This window comes from Motacilla alba, chromosome 17, assembly GCF_015832195.1.
Source record: "Motacilla alba alba isolate MOTALB_02 chromosome 17, Motacilla_alba_V1.0_pri, whole genome shotgun sequence".
In the NCBI taxonomy this organism is placed as follows: Eukaryota; Metazoa; Chordata; class Aves; order Passeriformes; family Motacillidae; genus Motacilla; species Motacilla alba.
This window is the reverse complement of record NC_052032.1, coordinates 3709865-3728088: the sequence shown is the minus strand read 5'-3', so window position 1 is coordinate 3728088 and position 18224 is coordinate 3709865. Positions and strand designations below refer to the sequence as shown.

General features: G+C 52.0%; 1 protein-coding gene across 1 annotated transcript in view; it reads left to right on the top strand.

The window, feature by feature from the left end:
* ASTN2 (astrotactin 2) overlaps positions 1-18224 on the top strand; it is a 323686-nt gene that overhangs the window by 62696 nt on the left and 242766 nt on the right. The gene's annotated exons all lie outside the window — the stretch shown is intronic.

Genomic DNA, 18224 nt, shown 5'->3' with positions numbered 1-18224 from the left:
GTGAGTACCTGTGCCTGGAGCAGGGGAGATGTGGTGCTGAGGGTCTGATCATCACCCTCGGGGTGCCTGCAGCCTCTGCAGTGCCTGGCCCTGGGGCAGGGATGCTCAGACTCCCACCAGCAGGAAACAGAGGGAAGAAGCTCACACTTCCATGTTTTTCTCTGGCCATCGTTAGGCTGCTCATAGAACAGAGCACTTTCTGTGTGCGTCTGGGTCTTGCTGCTTTGGAAGTTGGGCAGAATTCCCACTGGCTTAATTGGGAGCAACATCAGGCCAAGTGTGGTTATTTTTACCTGTCGCTGCTCCCACTCCACCTCCTCCCTCTCTCCCCCATCCCCATGGGTCAGGGGGAACGAGCTCTGTTTCAGCTTTGAAAAGGTCTCTGCCAGCTCCAAGCAGGAGCCTCGTCATGAAAGTCTCAGGATGTGCAGTGAAGGAGAAGGGGAGAGAGAAAAAAATGGAATTGTGCTTATTGTTAAAATCCAATTATATAAAGCTGCAGGAAAATAACTGTTTGTGAAGGGAGCTGGTTGACTGGCTCAGCTTTGCCTCAGGTGGGTGCTTCTGGGGCTGGATTTATGGCAGCGGCTGGAGAGGCAGTGAGTGGGAACAGCAGCCCCAGCCCTGCTGGGGTGCACTTGGATTTCAGGGCTTGGATTTTTTTTTCATTGTGTTCCCCTTTATCCAACAGGAAAACTGGAGGCTTTCCTTTCTTGCTGCTTCCTCTTTAGCTCCTCAGGGGAGAGGAGACCACTTTTTATTCGGATGGAAGGTGAGGAACCCAGCAGGTGGATGGCAGCAGAACCACTGATGCTTTAGCAGTGCCAGGGGTCTCCATCTCCCCTCCCAGAGCTGGAGCTGGGCAGCAGCTCCTCACCAGCCATTCCTCAGGCAGGTTTGAGCTTTCCTGCTGCCCTGGCTGTGGTTTCCCTCATGGCACCAATCTCGGGCTCAGGGTTATAGGCAGTCGACCTTGCCTTGAGGCATCCTTGGGACTGCTTTAGGGCCACCCTTTCCCAGATCCACCTGGGACACTGGTGGCTTGTGCTGGGATGAGCGCTGTGATTCTCCTCTTCCTCTCTGTACTTGAACTGCCTTTGCCACAGAGCCCAGCTCCTCCTCTGGCTGTCTGGGGGCCGAGGGGAGGAGGAGGAGTCCGAGGCGTTCCAGTGGCTGCTGCTGAGCCCTGGGAGCTGGGGAATAGCCTTGTCAAGCCAGAGAAGGGAAGCGACCTGCTTCTTCTCCCCCCTCTGCCCTGCGTGCTGGGAAGGGAGGGATGAGCAGTGGGCTGTTCAGTGGCTTGTGTTTCTGCTGTCCCCCCACGACAGGGACAGGGGGTCCACGTGAGCATCTCTGCAGCCTCGGTGTGCTCTGCAGGGAGGGTTTACTGACACAAAGAGATTTTTCAACCAAGCTGCTCCTGCCTTAGGATCCTGACTGCTTTGGGTTTGGCTGCCTGGATCCCTGTATGCCCCACCCTGGACCTGGGAGCTGGTGGGGTGCAGGTGAGCAGGCTGTGCTCCCAGGGCAGCCTGGAGCACCCCAGGTGTTGCAGGGACAGCTGAGCCTGCAGAGGAAGCTGGAGCCCAGCTGCTGCTGTGATACAAAAGGAGCGGGTCAATGACAGTCGTGTGCTGTGTGCTTCTGCCAGAACAATTCACCTGACCCTGCCTTTGCTGGGATTTGTGTCTCTGCTGGCATCCAGTCTCCCTCCTTTCCATGCTGGAGTGTTTTCCCATCACCTGTTCTGCTGCAGTGGCTGGGGGGGCTGGTCACCCCTCCTCAGGAGAACCCCCCTTGCTCAGCTGTCACCCTGACAGGGGCTCTGTGTGTGAGGCCTGCCATCAGCTTGTTCCTGGGTTGGATGCCTGGGGTTGTCCCCATGCTCTTCTGATCAGTCTCCTTCCTTCTCTTCACCTTTGAAAAAAAAAGGTTAATTAAATATTTGGACTCATCCTGTCATTCCCTGAGCTGCTGCCATTCTCCAGCACAGGTTTTTCACCCTTGGTGTTTTCTGGGTGCTGATGAGCTCCTTCCTGAGCATCCTCAGCCACCCCCGTGGGGTCTGCACGTGCTGGGGAGGGGAGAGGCTCTGCCCACCATGCCTTTTTGGGCCATGAAATTTTGAGGCAAAATCCCTGTTTCCCCCCCATGCACTCAATCCTGTTAGCACAAGTGTGCACCCAGCAGCATTTATCATTTATCTCTGTGGGATTGCTGGGGGTGAGTGCCAGGTCCTGCTTTTGGGGGCTCCATACAGCAGTGTGGGGTGCAGGGGGTGCTCCTTCCTGTCTTGCTTTCCCTCTGCTGGCTGGGAGGGTGATGGCTTCATCCTGGCCTGAACAGAGCAATGGCTTCAGGTTATGTCTGCTCATGTCCTGCCACAGCTCCATCCCCACAGCCTGGACATAGCAAAACAAGTGGTGTGGGGTTTTGGGTTTTTTTCCATTTTAAACCTTTTTTTTCCCCCCATGCTCTTCCTCCTTGGCACACAGATCAACAGGGGGAGGGGACCTTCAGCCAAGCTCTCCATCACATGTCCCTTGTTTTTTGTGTGTTATTTTTTCCCCACTGCTGCCCTTGCCAAGGGAAGGACATTGTAGAGCCGCTGAGGCTGGCAGGGGCTGTAACACTGCCTGCCAATAGCCTCAGTGTCTGAAAAGACTTAGGAAATGCAAGCTCTAAATTAGCTCCCAAATCATCTTCTCCCCCTTCTCTGGCTGGAGAGCCCCTCAGAGCCAGCCCTGGCTCCCCTGTGTGGTGGGGCTCCCCAGGAGCAGCCGGCTCTGCTGTGGGGCTGGAGAGGCTTGGCCTGGAGAAACAGCACCATGCTCCCATGGGGATAGCAGGAAGAGCCTCAGCATGGGTGGCTCAAGGCAAGCTGGAGCACTGCAGGGACAAATTCCTGGTGTCCCTCCTCCCCACATGTCCACGCTGCCCCCCTGCCCAGCTCCCTCCTGGTATAACCCCTTGGGAAGTGTGTTGGGTGTCATTGTGGTATTTTATGAAAATCCTTTGCTAGGATTTTCTCCTGAGAAGCTGAGAAGCCTCAGAAAAGAAATGTAAACAATAACTATCTGATGGCATGTGGAATGTGGTCTGGAGATGGTTTACCAACAGGTGCATTGGTCTCATGTGGATTGTTTTTACTTGATGACCAAGCATGGTTCAGCTGTGTCGAGGGCAGTCACAGGTTTTTATTGTTCATTCCTTTCTAGCTTTCTGATGTATCCTTTCTCTCTATTCTTTAGTATAGTTTTAGTACAGCATTTTTAATATAGGATCCTAAAATAATAAATCAGCCCTCTGAAACATGGAGTCAAGATTCTCATCTCTTCCCTCGTCCTGGGGCCCCTCAAACACAACCACAACTGGGGCTCCTGGCTGTGGTGCTGGAGGGCAGGAGGGGAAGCTCAGAGCTGAGGGACATCTGCTGAAAGCTTCCCAGGGGAGGTGGGAGCCCCATCCTGTGCTTGCCCCAAGGATGCTGCTGAGAGCAGCCAAGGTCATGGCACTGTTGGCAGCACACAAGGCAGGGACATCTGGGGCAGCAGAAGCTGGAGCAGAGGAGCGGGAGGCGTGCTGGCTGTGTGTCTGCTGGGGAGGGGGACAACCTGTGCCCTGGCCAGCTGTCCCCTCAAACACCCCATTTCTGCCCTTGCCAGGTCAGTGGGTGAAGGCAGCAGCTGCTGTGAGGTGGGAGCAGGAGCAGCTCTGTGTCCCTGTGCTCTGCCTGGGCACAATAGCTGCAGGGCAGAGCTTCTCCCAGGGCCTCTGGAGAGAGCTGGCTGTGGAGCAGCTGAGCCTGGGGAGCAGCACTGCTGTTGGACAGTTTTGGTACGGCTGTGTCTCAGAACTTTGTCTTTGCTTCTGTTGTCGCCTCTCAAGAGAGGAACGGGAAGGGCTCAGCTTTGCTGCGTCTCCTGGAAATTCAGGCTTCAGCTCCACAAATGCCCTGCGGTTCTGCATCCCCCATGGCACTCCAGCCTCCACACTGAATGCAAATTGCTCTTTAAATGTCTCTGTAGGTGGATTTTAGCGCTCAGGTGCTGCGGGCAGAGCACAGGCATCACAACTGTTCTGCTCTGCTAGCCCCAAACCACCCCAGAAAGGGCTCTCATGCCGTGGGGCTCTTGGCATCCCGCCTGGATTTGCCGTGGGTGAGGATGACAATGGTGAGGATGACAATGGTGAGGACGACGATGCTTCCCCACAGGGCTGAGCATCTCCAGGATGTGTTGTGCTGCTGTGGCTCAGGGAGGCCAGGCTGCTGCTGCCAGCATTGCTCCTTCTCCTCCTTCTCCTCCTTTTCTGGGCCCTTGGAGGCGGCACGTGTGTGGGAGAGGGAGCGCAGAGCTGCCTCGGGCACTGAAGTCTGTCCCTTCATCCTAACAGCAGGCACCTTGGGAAAGAGCAGAGGAAAATTCCACTTCTACAGCAGTGCAACTTGGGTTTTGTATTACTATTTTTTTAAAGGCTCTGTCAGGCTCCTGCTCTCTCCCTCCCCGTGCTGTGCAGCCAGCTCTGAAGCAGAAGTGATATTTTCTGCCAATGCAATGATTAGCCTTTCTGCTAATGACCCACGAACAGTGTCCAAAATAAATGAGCCCAACCTGCTCATCTTATTAGCCAAATGATTGCATAGAAAGAGGAAATATCTGCAGAAACAGCTTAGGCAGCTGTAATTTGGAAGCGTGGAGGAGTCACTGCTTGAAGTATGGAGAGGAGCCATATGTCTTCAAAAAGCTGGGAGAGCTCTCGTATTATTGGGGTGCTTCTGCTCATCCCCTGCTCCCCCTTTTGTGAAATAATTGTGCAGGGCTGGAGCTGTGTCTGTCCTCAAATTCTCTTGGCTCCTGGGCCTGGGAAGCTGGAGATAGGTAGGTATTTCTCCTCCTGTCTTCCTTGTCTGGTTTTTGGCTTCCCCCATCCTGTAGACGACAGGCAGCAGCAGTGGGATGTTGGTCAGGACAGCAGCTGATGCAGTAGCCAGTACAAAGGTGCTCTTCAGGAACTGTTCCTGCATCCTTCAGGCTCTTCCCAAAGCACTTGGCAAGGCTGTGGAACATCCTTGTTTGACATGGGGAGGGATAAGGAAAAGGGAGAGGGGAAGGCACGGAGGGTTTCTGCAGAGAAGGGAGCTGAAGGGGGTCTTGTGATCCCCCTCACAGATCATGGTGATGCTGAAGTGGAACAAGAAGGGATTTCAGGCTTTGTGGAAATGCAAGAGAGAAATGGGGCTGGGTGCAGGACAAGAGTAGAGAATGAGCATGGTGGGTATATGGAGAAGCTGAAGGGCTGAGTGTGAAACCCCTCCTGATTTTGGGAACAGCTTGACCTTCTCTGGGAGATGTACTCCGTTTGAAAGGTGGGTTGTCTTCCCAGATCTGCATCACTCAGTAGGTCTCTTGCCCACCAAGAGGCCTGTCCCCAAGTGAGGTGACAGCAGTGTGGCTGTCCTGGAGAAGGGCTCTGGGAGCTGAGACAAGCCCTGGAGGGCTGACCATGTGGCCTTGAAGCTGTATCACATGTGAGGATGTACACAAGCTCATGTTTTGTATAATAGTAGAGAAAAACACGCTTGATCCTCTGGTCTCCTGGAGGGAGGGCAGCTGGAGACCTGGCTAATGATGCACCAGCCCTAAAAGCTGCTGAGGAGGGTGAGGTCATCCTCTTCCAGCACCCTGTGTGCAGGCCATGTGCTTCCCTGACCTTCTCTGTGGTACATCTGGTGTGAGTTCCCACATCAGTTCCCTTGTTCAGCATCTCACCTTTGGGGTCCCCCGAGTCCCCTGGTCCCACCAGGACCCTTCAGCAGCTGACTGAGACCAGAGCCCTGCTTGATAGTCCATGTCTCTGTTCACATGTGTGCCTGTATAGCCATGAAATAGAAACTCCATATAGCTGCATGTATATATTTTTTTTTTTACCAAGCTGGGATCTGAAGGGTGCAATGCACAGAAATAAGAACCATGACTTTAATTTTCAGTTTAACTACATTCATGTGTAGCTACTTCATTGCTCCTTTCTGTTTCATGCAGACAAATTCTGGACTTCTTTCTTCTTCTCCTAATTAATGGGATAATTGCAAATCGTGCATTTTTTTCTCCTAAGAAGTTTTGGCTTTAAACGATTATCTGTGTTTGCAAAACATCCTGACAGTGCAAATATTGAAAACTGGAGCATTGAGTGGATGAGCCAATGACCCTGGCTCTCCTTGCACCTCTCAGTGTCTCTCACTGCACTCAGGAATGCTGCCCTGGGTCCCTGGGGCTGGGAGGTGGCCGAGACAGGGGTGTGGGTGTGGATGGAAGGTTCACCTGCACGCCCCAGGCTGCACGAGTGCATCTGATAACTTTTCCTCCTTGTTCTCGTAAACAAGTTTTTCAGGTTAACGCTGCAGTGGTTTGGCTGTGGAAAGTGTGACTGCAGGGTTTTGTTTCTTTGCTTTTTGTTCTGCCTTTTTTTTTTTTTTATTGTTTTTGGCTTGTTTGTTTAAGTGGGGGAGTTGCTTCTTCAGAGTGCCAGCCCTGTCCTGTCGATGGCACTGCCATCCCTGGGGACACTCCAAGGAGCGCTTCATTCTCAGGGGTTTTGCAGGATGAAGATTTGCTTTTCCATAGGATCTGCGGAGCGGAAGGGATTTGGAGCAGTCATTGAATCCAGCTCAGTGCCCTGGGCAGGATCAATAGCCCTTTGTCACTGGTGATGGATGTTTCTCTGTCCTGTTCTGCAAGAATTCCCGGCCCCTGTGGGCGCTGTTTCAGCCTGCCTGGTCTGACACGGATCAGGGTCCAGCAGTGCTCTGCCTCCAGCTCAGCTTTGCGGCAGCCCAGGATTTCAGAAAGCTTTTGCACCGTGTGGACAGATTTAAATGAGCAGGAGGTTTGAAGTGATGGATGGAAACCTTTTCCTGTGAACGTTTTGCTCTGAGGATTTCGCTGCAGGTCTCTGTCTCCTGGCAGCATGCAGGGATGCAGGCTGGCATCCCCCCAGGGGTGGAGGGTGACCAGAGCTGCTGCTTCTGAAGAGGAGGGGTCTAAGCACTTCTGTTTTTCTTTTCAAGCTGCCCTCTGAACACTGGGTTATGGCCCTGCTCTGTGATGCCAGGCCCATTCCTCTCTGTCCAGCAGCCCGTCCCTGCAGGGACAGGGACACTTTGTGCCTCAGGCAGGAACAGGACATCTGGATTGCTGAGGCTCTGAGTTCCCTGGAGCTCCTCTTTGGTCTGTGCAAGGCACATTCAGCCTCTGGTTTTAAAACCCACGCTCCTGTCCAGCTTTCGTGAGGGCCCCTGGTGTTAGATCAGTAACCGTGCTGCTCTTCTGTGCTTGCCAGCACACTCTACTGCATTTATCCTTGCATTTGTGGATTTGTTCTAGTCCCACTGCCATGAAGCACGGGTGGGGCTGCTCCCTGAGGGAGCTTTTCCAAGGGCTTATCCAGGGATCACAGCCATGGACCAGAAAGGCTGAACCACCAAGTTTGCAGCTCTCTGTCTGTAGCATGGAGTAGAGACTCCATTCTTTTTTTGGCTTCCTTTGTTCTGTGGGAAATTACTCTCGAGTGATGAGAGCCTGAAAGAAGGTCAGATGTTGAGGACAACAGCTGAGTCCCTGGGGAGTAAGAGGCTTTGGAGCAAGGGGAGGGTTTGAAAGGTGGGGATGTTGTGCAGGACAGTGCTGCCTCTCAAGGGCACTTATCTCCACCCCAGAGCTCCCTCCTCTCCTTGCCACCCAGGTGAGCCTCTCTGAGAGCACACAGGGCTGGATCTTCATCTCCCAAACATTCTTTCCCCTCAGGCCAAGCTGTTTCTTTTGCAGAGCTCTCCTGAAGGTGGGAGCGTTGAATAAACTGTGAGATGGGAGCTCAGGCCAGCCGCAGGATGGGCACCACATCGAGGAGATGCAGCTGGGTGGAAGTTGTTTTCCTGCCTCCTACAGGAAGGAAAGAGGGAAATCTAAAAACAAACTGCTGGGGGATGCCTGTGCATGTGGGGGGAGTGAGCAAACTAAACTAAAGCTCAGTCCTCAACAAACAAGGAGTGGAGAGGAGCTTTGAGAGCCCAAAGGTGTGGGCAGAAGGACTTTATTATTTGCATTTGAAACATTTTGTCTCCATTCCCGTTTAGCTGTGGAATCTAACTTTATTTTAGCTTTACATTTAAATTTTCAAAACAGGCCTGTCAAATTAGTAAAAGGAAATTTGATTAGAAAATGGCAGCAGGATTGAGTCTTTGTTTTTCTCTGTTAACAATTTGGCTCAGCATTTGCTCTTAACCAAAAATACAACATTGGAAAAGTGGGTTTTAGCTAATCAACACTTCCCAATTGTAAGGAAAAAAGCTCGGGAGCAGAGATGGAGAATTCCAGGCCCTAGCTCCCCAATTGTTGCCCCTTTTCTGGGACCTGGAGAGTCAGGCTGTGCCACCAGGGCTGAGGTGGCATTAGTGGTGACGTGGGGACTGGAGGGAACGAGAAAGGTGGGATAGCTTTGTGCCTTCCCTTGCTCTCTCCTGCTGGCTGCCATCCCCATGGCTGGGTTCAGCTCTTTGAGCTCCCAGAGGACATCAGGGGCTGAGCCTTGGAGCAGCTTCAGGAGCCTGGTTAGTGCAGGATGCTTCAGTGGGGGCACTGTGCTGGTTTGGGGTGAGGTGCCGAGCTCTGCCCATCGATCTCAGCACCTTGCTGGGTCTGTCCCAGGCTGTGCTGGGTGGGAGAACATTCTAGAGGAGAAGGACCAGGAAGGCAGATGAGCAGTAGAGTTAAACACTGGCTAATTACTGCCAGGGGAAGGGATGGGGATGGAGAGCTGGGAACTGCCATCCCAATGCTCAGGAGAGCTTCCAGGGAGATGAGGGAGATTTTGGGGTTGGAGGAGCAGCTTTCCTTGCCCAGAGCCCTCCTGGACACCTGGGAGCAGTAATGGGGTCTCAGACTGGCTCGGGAGTGGCCATCCTCACCTGGTCCCTGCCTGCTGCCAGGGACGGAGCTGGGATCTGCTCCACAGTTATTCGCAGCTGCTGCAATTAGGCTGCAGACACGGTGTCAAAAACCTGTGTCAAAAACCTGACAGCAGCCCCGGTGTGTGCACGGGGAGGGGGTTCTTAGCCTGTTATTATCCATTTACCCAGATAGCCCAGCTAATCAGCTTTCAGATGGGGAGAATTAATTGGTTTCGATTGGAGCAGCAGGCAGGTTTAATTGAAATGAATCCTTTCCCGCTCAAAGCAGGCACTTTCTCAGCTGCTGCTGCCTGGGGAGGGGGGGCTGCAGCCTTCCCACCACCACCACCCTCATGGCGTGGTGCAGCTGAGCTGGGTGAAGCAGCTGTAGCAGCCATGCCCTGCAATCCTCGCTCCATCTGGGAAGGAGCTCTCGGTTCTCCATCCGTGCATCCCACTCCAAACCCTCTGCTCCCAGGTGGGATGGAGAGTGTGAGTCTCAGATTGTCTCAGCCCCTTGTAGCATACCAGGGAGTGTGGCAGGTCATCTTGGTGGCACCCAGGTGGCATCACTGCCATGCTGTCACCTCTGCTTTCCTCCTGTGGGCCTGAATGTTCTGCATCCATATGGGGGGAAAAAAAAGGACTTGAATTTCAGGAGGCTGGGGATGAGGACTGTCCTCAGGATGTGCAGAGCTCTTCAGAGCTGGGGGTTCAAAGGGCCCTTTGGGAGGTGTAAATCCAGCTTTTCCCTTCCCAGCCCAGTGGCAGGGTGCCTTGTCCCCCCTTCTCCCAGGAAAGAGTTTGCTGCTCTCGCACCCTTCAAATAACAAGAAAAAACCAAATCTGGTGCATTGCCATACTTCTATATTCCCAGTTGATGCAGCAAGAGGGCTGGGTGAAAAAGGAGCAGTTTCATCACAACGTGCTGCAGAACAAACAGGTTTCTGTGGACTCATGTGAGCAGTGAGTATGGGAGCTGTAGAGCAAAACCCATCCCCATGGGTTTGTTTTTCCTCTGTGCTGAGCCCCGAGGTGGTTTGGAGGCATCGCATGGAGAGCTGGATGAAGGAACTCTCAGTTCTTGTCAGGGAGATGAAAAAGCTCTGGGAGATGAAAAAGCCCTGAAACACGGGATAAATTTTATCTGAGTGCAAGGTTCCAGTGAAGTTAATGGGAGTTAAGTGTGTGGTTAAGTGCTGTATTTAACTGGGCTTTTAAGAGCCTGCTGGGAATAGCTGTGGTGTTTTGGGAGAGGAGGCTTGTAGGGCTCCTGAGGTCTTGGATCTTCTCTTTAAATCAAAGTCTTGGATCTCCCCACTCTGTTCTACATGGAGGGCAGCACAGTTTTCAATTTCTTATCAAATCATAAATGAAAATTGATAAAAATTAAGGTTTGGTTTGTTTTTTCTCTTTGGTGTGTGATGCCCCAGGTACCAGTGGAGGCTTTGGGGGGCTGTGGTGTGTAACTCCTGTAGTGGGACTTATGATACCAGAATTCCAAGGTACCTTCAGATGCCAAATGCCACCTGGGCACGTGCAGGGAGGCTTTATCCCTGATAATGTGTTTGAATACCCTCCCTCTCCTTCTGGAAAGCTGTGTTTTGTGTTCATTCAGCTGTGGATGTTCATTATGTTGAAATGTTTGCACTTTAAATATGGTAAGGCAGGGTTTGTTTTTTGCGGGTTGTTACTTCTGATTTTTTTTTTTTTACACAGTAGGCTGGATTGTTCCCAAAAAAACCCAAAAAAACCCGAAAACCACAGCCAACAAAACAAGCTTTTTTCCTTGTTGTCTGTGTGTTCAATAGCACCTTCTCATCATCTCCAGAAATTGTCTGAGAAGTCCATAAATGAATGCTAAACCCCTTTTCCCCGTCTCTCTCATCTTCACCGTGGGTAGAGCAGCAGCACAACCAGTGCAGAGGAGACCTGCACTCTCAGTGGAGTTTGGCTCTCTAAGAAGTCCCTGTACTTGTGGTGAATTTCTGCACCTCTGCCACGTTTTCTGGACAAGTGGCCAAGGTCTGGCAGCCCCAGAGGTGGCTGGTTAATTGAGCAGAACGGGTGTTGTACCGTGTCCCTCCCAGGGGCTCGGGAGCCGCAGGCACGACGTGATCGTGTTCGTGTTCCCTCACCCGGAGATGTGCATCTCTTATTAGATTAATCTTTTTTCTAATATATGCAGAATATACAGTGGGAACAGCATTAATTCGCACTAATGGTTGCGAGATCCACTGAGAATTAACTGCATTTTTTTGCAAATTAGTGAGGAAGCGGATAAACACAGTTATTAAAAAAAACAAGCAAAGGTACTTTTGCAACAGCAGTACGTGTTTGTCATTTATCTGACAAGTGTTCTTTACTTTTAATTATATTTCATTACTTGCTAGCAAATGCTGTGCTGGCGGATATTGTAATAATCCTCCTAATTTGAAACCTTTCTTTTAGCATTTGCTAAACCTTTGTTTGGAAAGGGTTGGGGAGGTCAGGGATCCTGCAGTGGCTGTGACTTTGGGAGGTCCCATGGCAAGTGCCTTCCAACCCTGGAGGTGTTACTGTTGGATTCAGTGAAACCAGGCTTAAACTGAGCCTTGGAGGGCTTTGCTGCTTTTCACTCTCAGCTGGGAAGGCATTAGGGCCACCCACAGTCTGTTTGGGTGGGTTCCCACTCGCCCTTTCCCTGGCAGGAGCTGCCTCTGCTGGGCTGTGGCCGTGGCTTGGGGATGCTCCTCACCTGAGCTGGGCTCCCATGGACAATCAGGGTTTGGGCTCTTGCTGAGGATGGTGCAGGGAGGGACACTGTGTCAGGGGTGGCCCTGAGGGACGTTCCTTTAGCCTTGTGTTTCTCTGGGAGGTGCTTTCTGTGCTGCCACAGCCCTGGGCACTCTCAGCCTGCAGCATGTTGTCCTGGCTGGTGAAACCTCACCTGCACTGGGAGACACTTACAGCGGATGGGGCGGCCTCTTTTATTGAAAATCCAGGTCGTGTTCCTTAATTCAGGCGAGTTTCCCCTCCTCTTTGGAATGGGGATGGCACACAGTTCAGGGTGGGGTGGAAATGAGCTGAGTGGGATGGAGACGTGCAGGGGTCTCTTGTTGGCTCAGCGTGGAGCACGACTGGGGCTCTGTATCTCAAACTCCTCGGGGGCAAGGAAAAGCTTTTGTTTTTGTCTCAGCTTTGTGCTCCCAGGCTGCCCAGATTAGGAAAACATGAGCGCAAGCGCAGGAGACCTTATGAATTTTAAAATCTTCCCTCTCTGAGGGCAGGCTCTGGGTTAGCAGGTCAGCCCATTCCGGTGAACCGTTTAGCGCGCATTAAAATCACAATTTATGCAATCTGCGCCCCGGCTTTAAAAAGAGCCAGCAATCAGGTACTTAATAAAATCACCTCCAGCCCTCCTCTTTCAGCTTGCTGCAAATAAATGCCTTTTTTTTACATAATAAAAATGGATTAGGAGTCATTTTGAATTGTTATCCTAGCGAGATGTGCAGTTCGGGACACGCAGGCACGTTGGCTGTGATTGAGGGTTGTGTGTTTTGGTGCTTGCACACAGCCGGTGCCTGGGAGACCTTTCAAATAAACATTTACTGGAACATCACATTGCATGTCTGAGCAGCACAGAAAGGCTGATTGGCAGGTTCACTCCTTCTTTTGTTTCCCTTCTTGGATGAAACAGCAAAACAAAACTGAGCGTGGCTTAAAAAAAATATTATATGAAAATGTGACTTGTCTGACTTGTGTTTTTTTTGTTGTTTTGGTTTTTTTTTATTTTATTGTGGAAGAGTCAGAGATTTTAAAGTTATGGTTCCCACAGCAACTGTAACTCTCATTGCTTGTGTGTGTGTTGTACTTTACAGGACTGTATATAGGATGAAATCTATGCCCTGTGTGTGGGTGTACAGCATGGTCGGAGGATCTGCAGGCCATGGATGGAGCCATCCTGTGGGAACCCTTCCTCTTAAACCCCTGGGACACATCCTGTGCTCCTTGCACCCATTCAGAGAGGGTGGTTCAGGGGTGCTGTCACCTCTGGGCAGGCTCAGGTGACACAGTTGTGATAACAACACCCCCAGAAGGCAGTGCCCCGATCATATCTGTAGCTCAGGGAGGTGGTGAGCTGTGGAAAGAAGGGAAAAAAGAGATGTAATACAGTTCTCCTTGGGCTGCAATTCAAGGAGCTGTCCCTGCTCAGCAAAGCACTGAGGCATGTGCTCTAGGCTCGTGGACTGTAATGGGAATTAAACACATTCTTAAAGTCGATTGTGTGGTTAGGCACCTTGGTGAAGCTGTGCTAGAATGGGGATTTGAAATCTACAGGGAGAAAATGTTGGATTTTAGGAGATTTGCCCTGTGTATCATCTTTGTCTCTTAGAGACAGAGGTGGGGTTGACTGGTCTGGAGTCAGGACTGGATCCAGATATTTTTGGAGTACATATATGTATATATTTTAACCCTGGTGTTTGTCTCTTCCTCTCTAGCCTTCATGCTGGCTTGCTGTCTGTCCTTGGTCCCACCCCCACGCTCTGCCTCAGTTTCCCTGCCTGGTGCCCACTCATCACTGGCCCTGCAGCATGTGGGGCTTTGGGCAGGGGCTGGCTGTGATTTGTGGATGGGGGTGGCTCTGCCTGACCTCTCTTTGCATCCTAGGTCTGGTGGTGCTTTGTGTGTCTGGGTTGCCTGGGAGGGGATGCAGTGCCCCAGAGGAGAGATAAGATGCTGTGGAGCTGAATTGTGGGAAAGCCAAAACTGGGGTGAGGGGAATTCAGGAAAGGACCATGGGATCATCTGTTGGGTGAGGGGAATTCAGGAAAGGACCATGGGATCATCTCTTGGGTGAGGGGAATTCAGGAAAGGACCATGGGATCATCTCTTGGGTGAGGGGAATTCAAGAAAGGACCATGGGATCATCTATTGGGTGAGGGGAATTCAGGAAAGGACCGTGGGATCATCTCTTGGGTGAGGGGAATTCAAGAAAGGACCGTGGGATCATCTGCTGTTCCCTCAGAGCTGCACAGGGTGCAAGAATGCTTTGAAGCCTCTTTTTCTCATTTGAAATAAAGTATGACTTTCAAAAAACATCCATCCTTGATTTAATAAAAAAAAAAATAAAATTGACAGTGATGGATAATGCATTACACCCCTTGGTAAATTGTGCTAGTGTTTAATTACCTTTACAGCCAAAAAAGAAAGGAAAGGTGTGAAGAGCCCCGAGGGTGGTGTGGTTATTGCTGGTACCTGATTGCTCACCTTGGCCTGCTGGGCTGATGCAGGGGGTGAGATGCTCCAGCCCTGGGGGCTCATTCAGCCCTTGGGGCATCCTTGAGCAGCCCTGGGGGACTGTCCTTGGAGCCATGTCCGGGGCTGTGGGAGCCCTGCTTCATCCAGCAGCAGCTCACTAGCCGTGGGGCTGGTTGCCAGCACAATGTTGGACAGTAAATGGCCTCAAGTTAGGAAACAAAGAGGGATATTCTTGCCTGAGGACAAAACCTTGCATTGGTGTTGGGAGGCAGGGACCTAGGTCAGCAGAGACTTGGGTGCTGTGCTGTTTAGCACTAGGCGTGCTTTGACCTACACAAGGGATGCTGTGGTAAAAGAGGTCTGCCCAGCCCAAACTATCCCCTCCAGCCTGGGGTTTTCTTCTGTGACTTCAGCCCTTTTGGTGTGGCAGCTGAAAGACTGTCAGGGCTTGATTTCTGAATAGCTGGGCTGTCACTGTGTGACTGCAAGGGAGAGGGGATTCCTGCAGGAGATCACAGCACATCCCACTGCTGTGGGGAGCAGAGCTGGAAAGGCCACAGGCTGCTGCAAGGAAGTTGGTCTGGACTCCAGAGCAGCAGTGGGACTCCCTTGTCTTTCACTGGCTTGGTAGGGCAGGGTGGGGGTTGTGTTCAAAGCAGCAATGTGTCCTCTTGCTGCCCAGAAATTGTTCAGCATCTCAGGGACTCCCACAGAGTGATGGCCCTGCAATCCAACAGCTTGGCAGCCTTCATAATTTATGTGAGGGTCCAGTCTCTTGGGCTTCAGGATGGCCTCTCCCATTGATTTTCCTTCTGGGCTTCAAATAACTCCCAGCCTTGCTGCTCTTCAGCTTCAGCTGAGCTTTGCTCTGGTGCCACAAGCCCTGCAGTTCTTTCCACACGTGGGTTGGTCCCACCATCCCTCTTCTCCCCATCTTCCTTCTCCTATTTCTTCTCCTCTCCTGTGGGTCTTGGCAATGCTCTGGTGCTGGTGGCCCCTGCTCGGCCGGCCCAGGGCAGCAGGAGCGTGGCAGGAAGGACATTACGTGGGAGAATATGCATGTTCACAGCTCAGAGGATTAAAGGCCCGTGTTCTTATCACTGCAGAACAGAGTATTATAAATCCAGCCTTAGAATACCAAATCCCCACGCGGCTCGGCCATTGTTTGGGAATATTAAAAAGCTCGGAGACAGAAATAATCAGTTTCCGAATGACACGTTGTCAAATAAAACATTTCTCATATTATCCCTTCTTTCCCCTTTCTCTCTCCCGCTCCCTCAGTTGGATAATTTAACACGAAAAATAGATTAAAATGAGGCTGGCTTGAACGCCTCCTAAGTTTGACTCTTTTTTTCCCCCCTTTTTTTTTCCCAGGAAGCTCTCCAGGCATGTGTGGTGTTGTTAAACAAGCAGCTGCCAGGAAGGGGTCAGGGACGAAAGGAGCACGTTGGAATTGAGCTGCCTGTGATGAGCTCCTGGCAAGGCACCCCCAGCCTTTCCCAGGGGCCACTGTCCCAGTGACTGGCAGAGCAGAGATCTCTGGCTCATCCCCAAAGGGTGTGGGAGCTGGAGCTGGGCTGGGAGCCCTTGAGCCAGCCCTGTCATTCTTGAGTCAGAGGGGGAATGGCACACCAGGAACCTCTGTGCCTTTATGTCTTCTTGTAGGTTCTCCCAAGCAGAGAGATCTTTATTTAACGTGCCAACAGGTTTATTTTCCCCAGGACATTTCCCGGGGGCAGATACAAGGTGAGCCCAGCCAGGAGATCCACACTCCAGGCCTGCCTGGACCTCTTCCTTGGCTCCAGCTGGCACAGCTGCTCCTCCTGCAAGGCTTTTTCTGTCACTCTGACCTTTTTTGAGCATCTGGGATGTCTTTGGTTTTTCTTTTCCATGGAGAGTGAGTGCCTGTGTGCCCATGGGTGCAGAGTGCTCTGCCCTGCAGCCCTTTCCAGTGGCAGAGTGCACAAAGGAGTGACACCCAGCTGGGCAGTCCAGGGATTTGGTGGTGAAGGCCTTGGAGAAGATTTTTTCCCAGCAATGACATCCAGGAATGTTGTTCTGAAGCCCTTCAGGACCATGAGAACCCTGTCTCTGCTGTAAAGATGCTGGCACATGAGCCAGACCTGGCTTTGCAGTGGGGTTTGTTGTGTGGGAAGTTTGTGGCTCTGCTGTGTCCTTGTCACCTGGCCTGGCCTCCCTTCTGGTGTGCCATGGTCTCTCTCCTGCAAACTGGGTTTCTGAGGAAATGCCAGGGGGTGTGGGTGGCTCAGGCCAGGGAGCTCCTGTGGTGCTCTGAGGTCCCCGTGCATCAGGCATGGTGCAAATCCAAGGAAACTCATGTCTGCTCTCCCCGGCTGAGGTGTCCGTGCTGGTTCTTGTTTCTGGGCATGGAAGACCATGGTGGGTCTTCATCCCTCTGGTCCTTGAAGTGCCCAGGTACTGCAGGGCATAAACCTGGGCAGCTCACCCAGCCCTGCTCCTCTGCCATGCAGGGATCCCTGAGCATCTCCTGGACAGCAAAACACCTTTCCTGATGGTGCACATCGTGCAGATTGGGCAACTCAAGCTGAGCAGTGTCCTGAAACCCGAGTCCTGCATCTCTTAGGAAAATTTTGCAGGAGAGGAGGGGATCCTGATGTGGGGCGTGCTGGGCTGGGCCCCTCCTGGGGCAGGTTGTGGCGCAGGGAACTTCTGAGGCAGCTCATCCTGTCATCTGCACTTTGCACTGCCACCTCCTTGCAGCTGCTCCTGTTTAGGAGTCAGGGCCGTGCTGCAGGTGCTCTGTATGGAATGCAGAGGGAACATTTCCACGCCTCTGCTCTGCTGTAGAGCTCAGTGCAGCTCTGGGCCGTGGCATCCCAGGTGCCCAAGGAACGCCTGCCCTGCCCTGGCTGTTCCTGTCATGCTGCAAAGCCCTGGTCGCTCGTGCTGCTCCTGATTTACATGCCCTGCCTTGCTTGTCTGCCACGGGATAAAATTGCTCTGATGCTGCAGAGATTAAGAGGCTGGGAGCTGGCACAGGCACAGCTCTTGTGTGTGTAGGGATGAATTTAACTTCCAGAGCAGCCAGAGGCAGGGCTGGCTCCCTGTGGTACTCCCTAGCCAGGCTCCCTTGAGAGGATGTGCTACTTCCATGTACATATAGATATTTGGAAAGTTTTTTTTTTTTTTTCTAAAGATTTTTATTTTTAATGTTAATGTTGTTGAGAGCTGTATTGAATAAAATTTGGAGGAGGGGAAAAACAAGAGCTTAGTAGAGAAGGTCTGGGTCTGGAATATGTTGTGCTTTGCCCCAGCTTTGCAATTGATCTTGAAACCACAGGGAAATCAGACCAGAAATGTTGGAGCTGGGGTAACCATGCCTTGGAAGCATCACCTGTGAGGGGCCGTTGTTGCACCATCATTTTTGGGAAATATGTGTCTCTACTAAGGCTTTATTGCTCCTGGGTGATGGTTGGGTTGTTTTAATGAGTTTTTTCTCCCAAGTGGTGGGCTGTGATCATCTCCATTCCCCTTCTCTTCATGTGTAGGGGGCCTGGGGGTTCCAAGGAGTGAGGTGGAAAGAACAAAGTCCCTGGCAGAATGGTCAGAGTTGAGCTGGGGCTCTCACTGTGCTATTCCCAGCTGAAAACCATCCCTGGCATCCTCATCTACCTGCCCATGACCTCACACCTGGGAGGTGGCTGTTCCACGGATCCACCTGTGTGTGTTTCAGGGGCTGTTGATGGAAGGGTGCTCTGGGGGTTTACTCAGAGCCAGCTGAAGCACTGGAACAGATTGTCCAGGGAAGTTGTGGGTGCACCATCCCTGGAAGTGTTCGAGCTTGGATGGGGTGTGAAGCAGCCTTGCCCTAGTGGATGGTGTCCAGCTCCGGCCCCTCAGTTTGGGAAGGACATTGGTGATGCTCGAGCACGTCCAGAGGAGGCAACGGGGCTGGAGAGGGGCTTGAAACACAAGTCCTGTGAGGAATGCTGAGGGAGCTGGGGGTGCTCAGCCTGGAGAAAAGGAGACTCAGGGGTGCCCTCATCACTCTCACAGC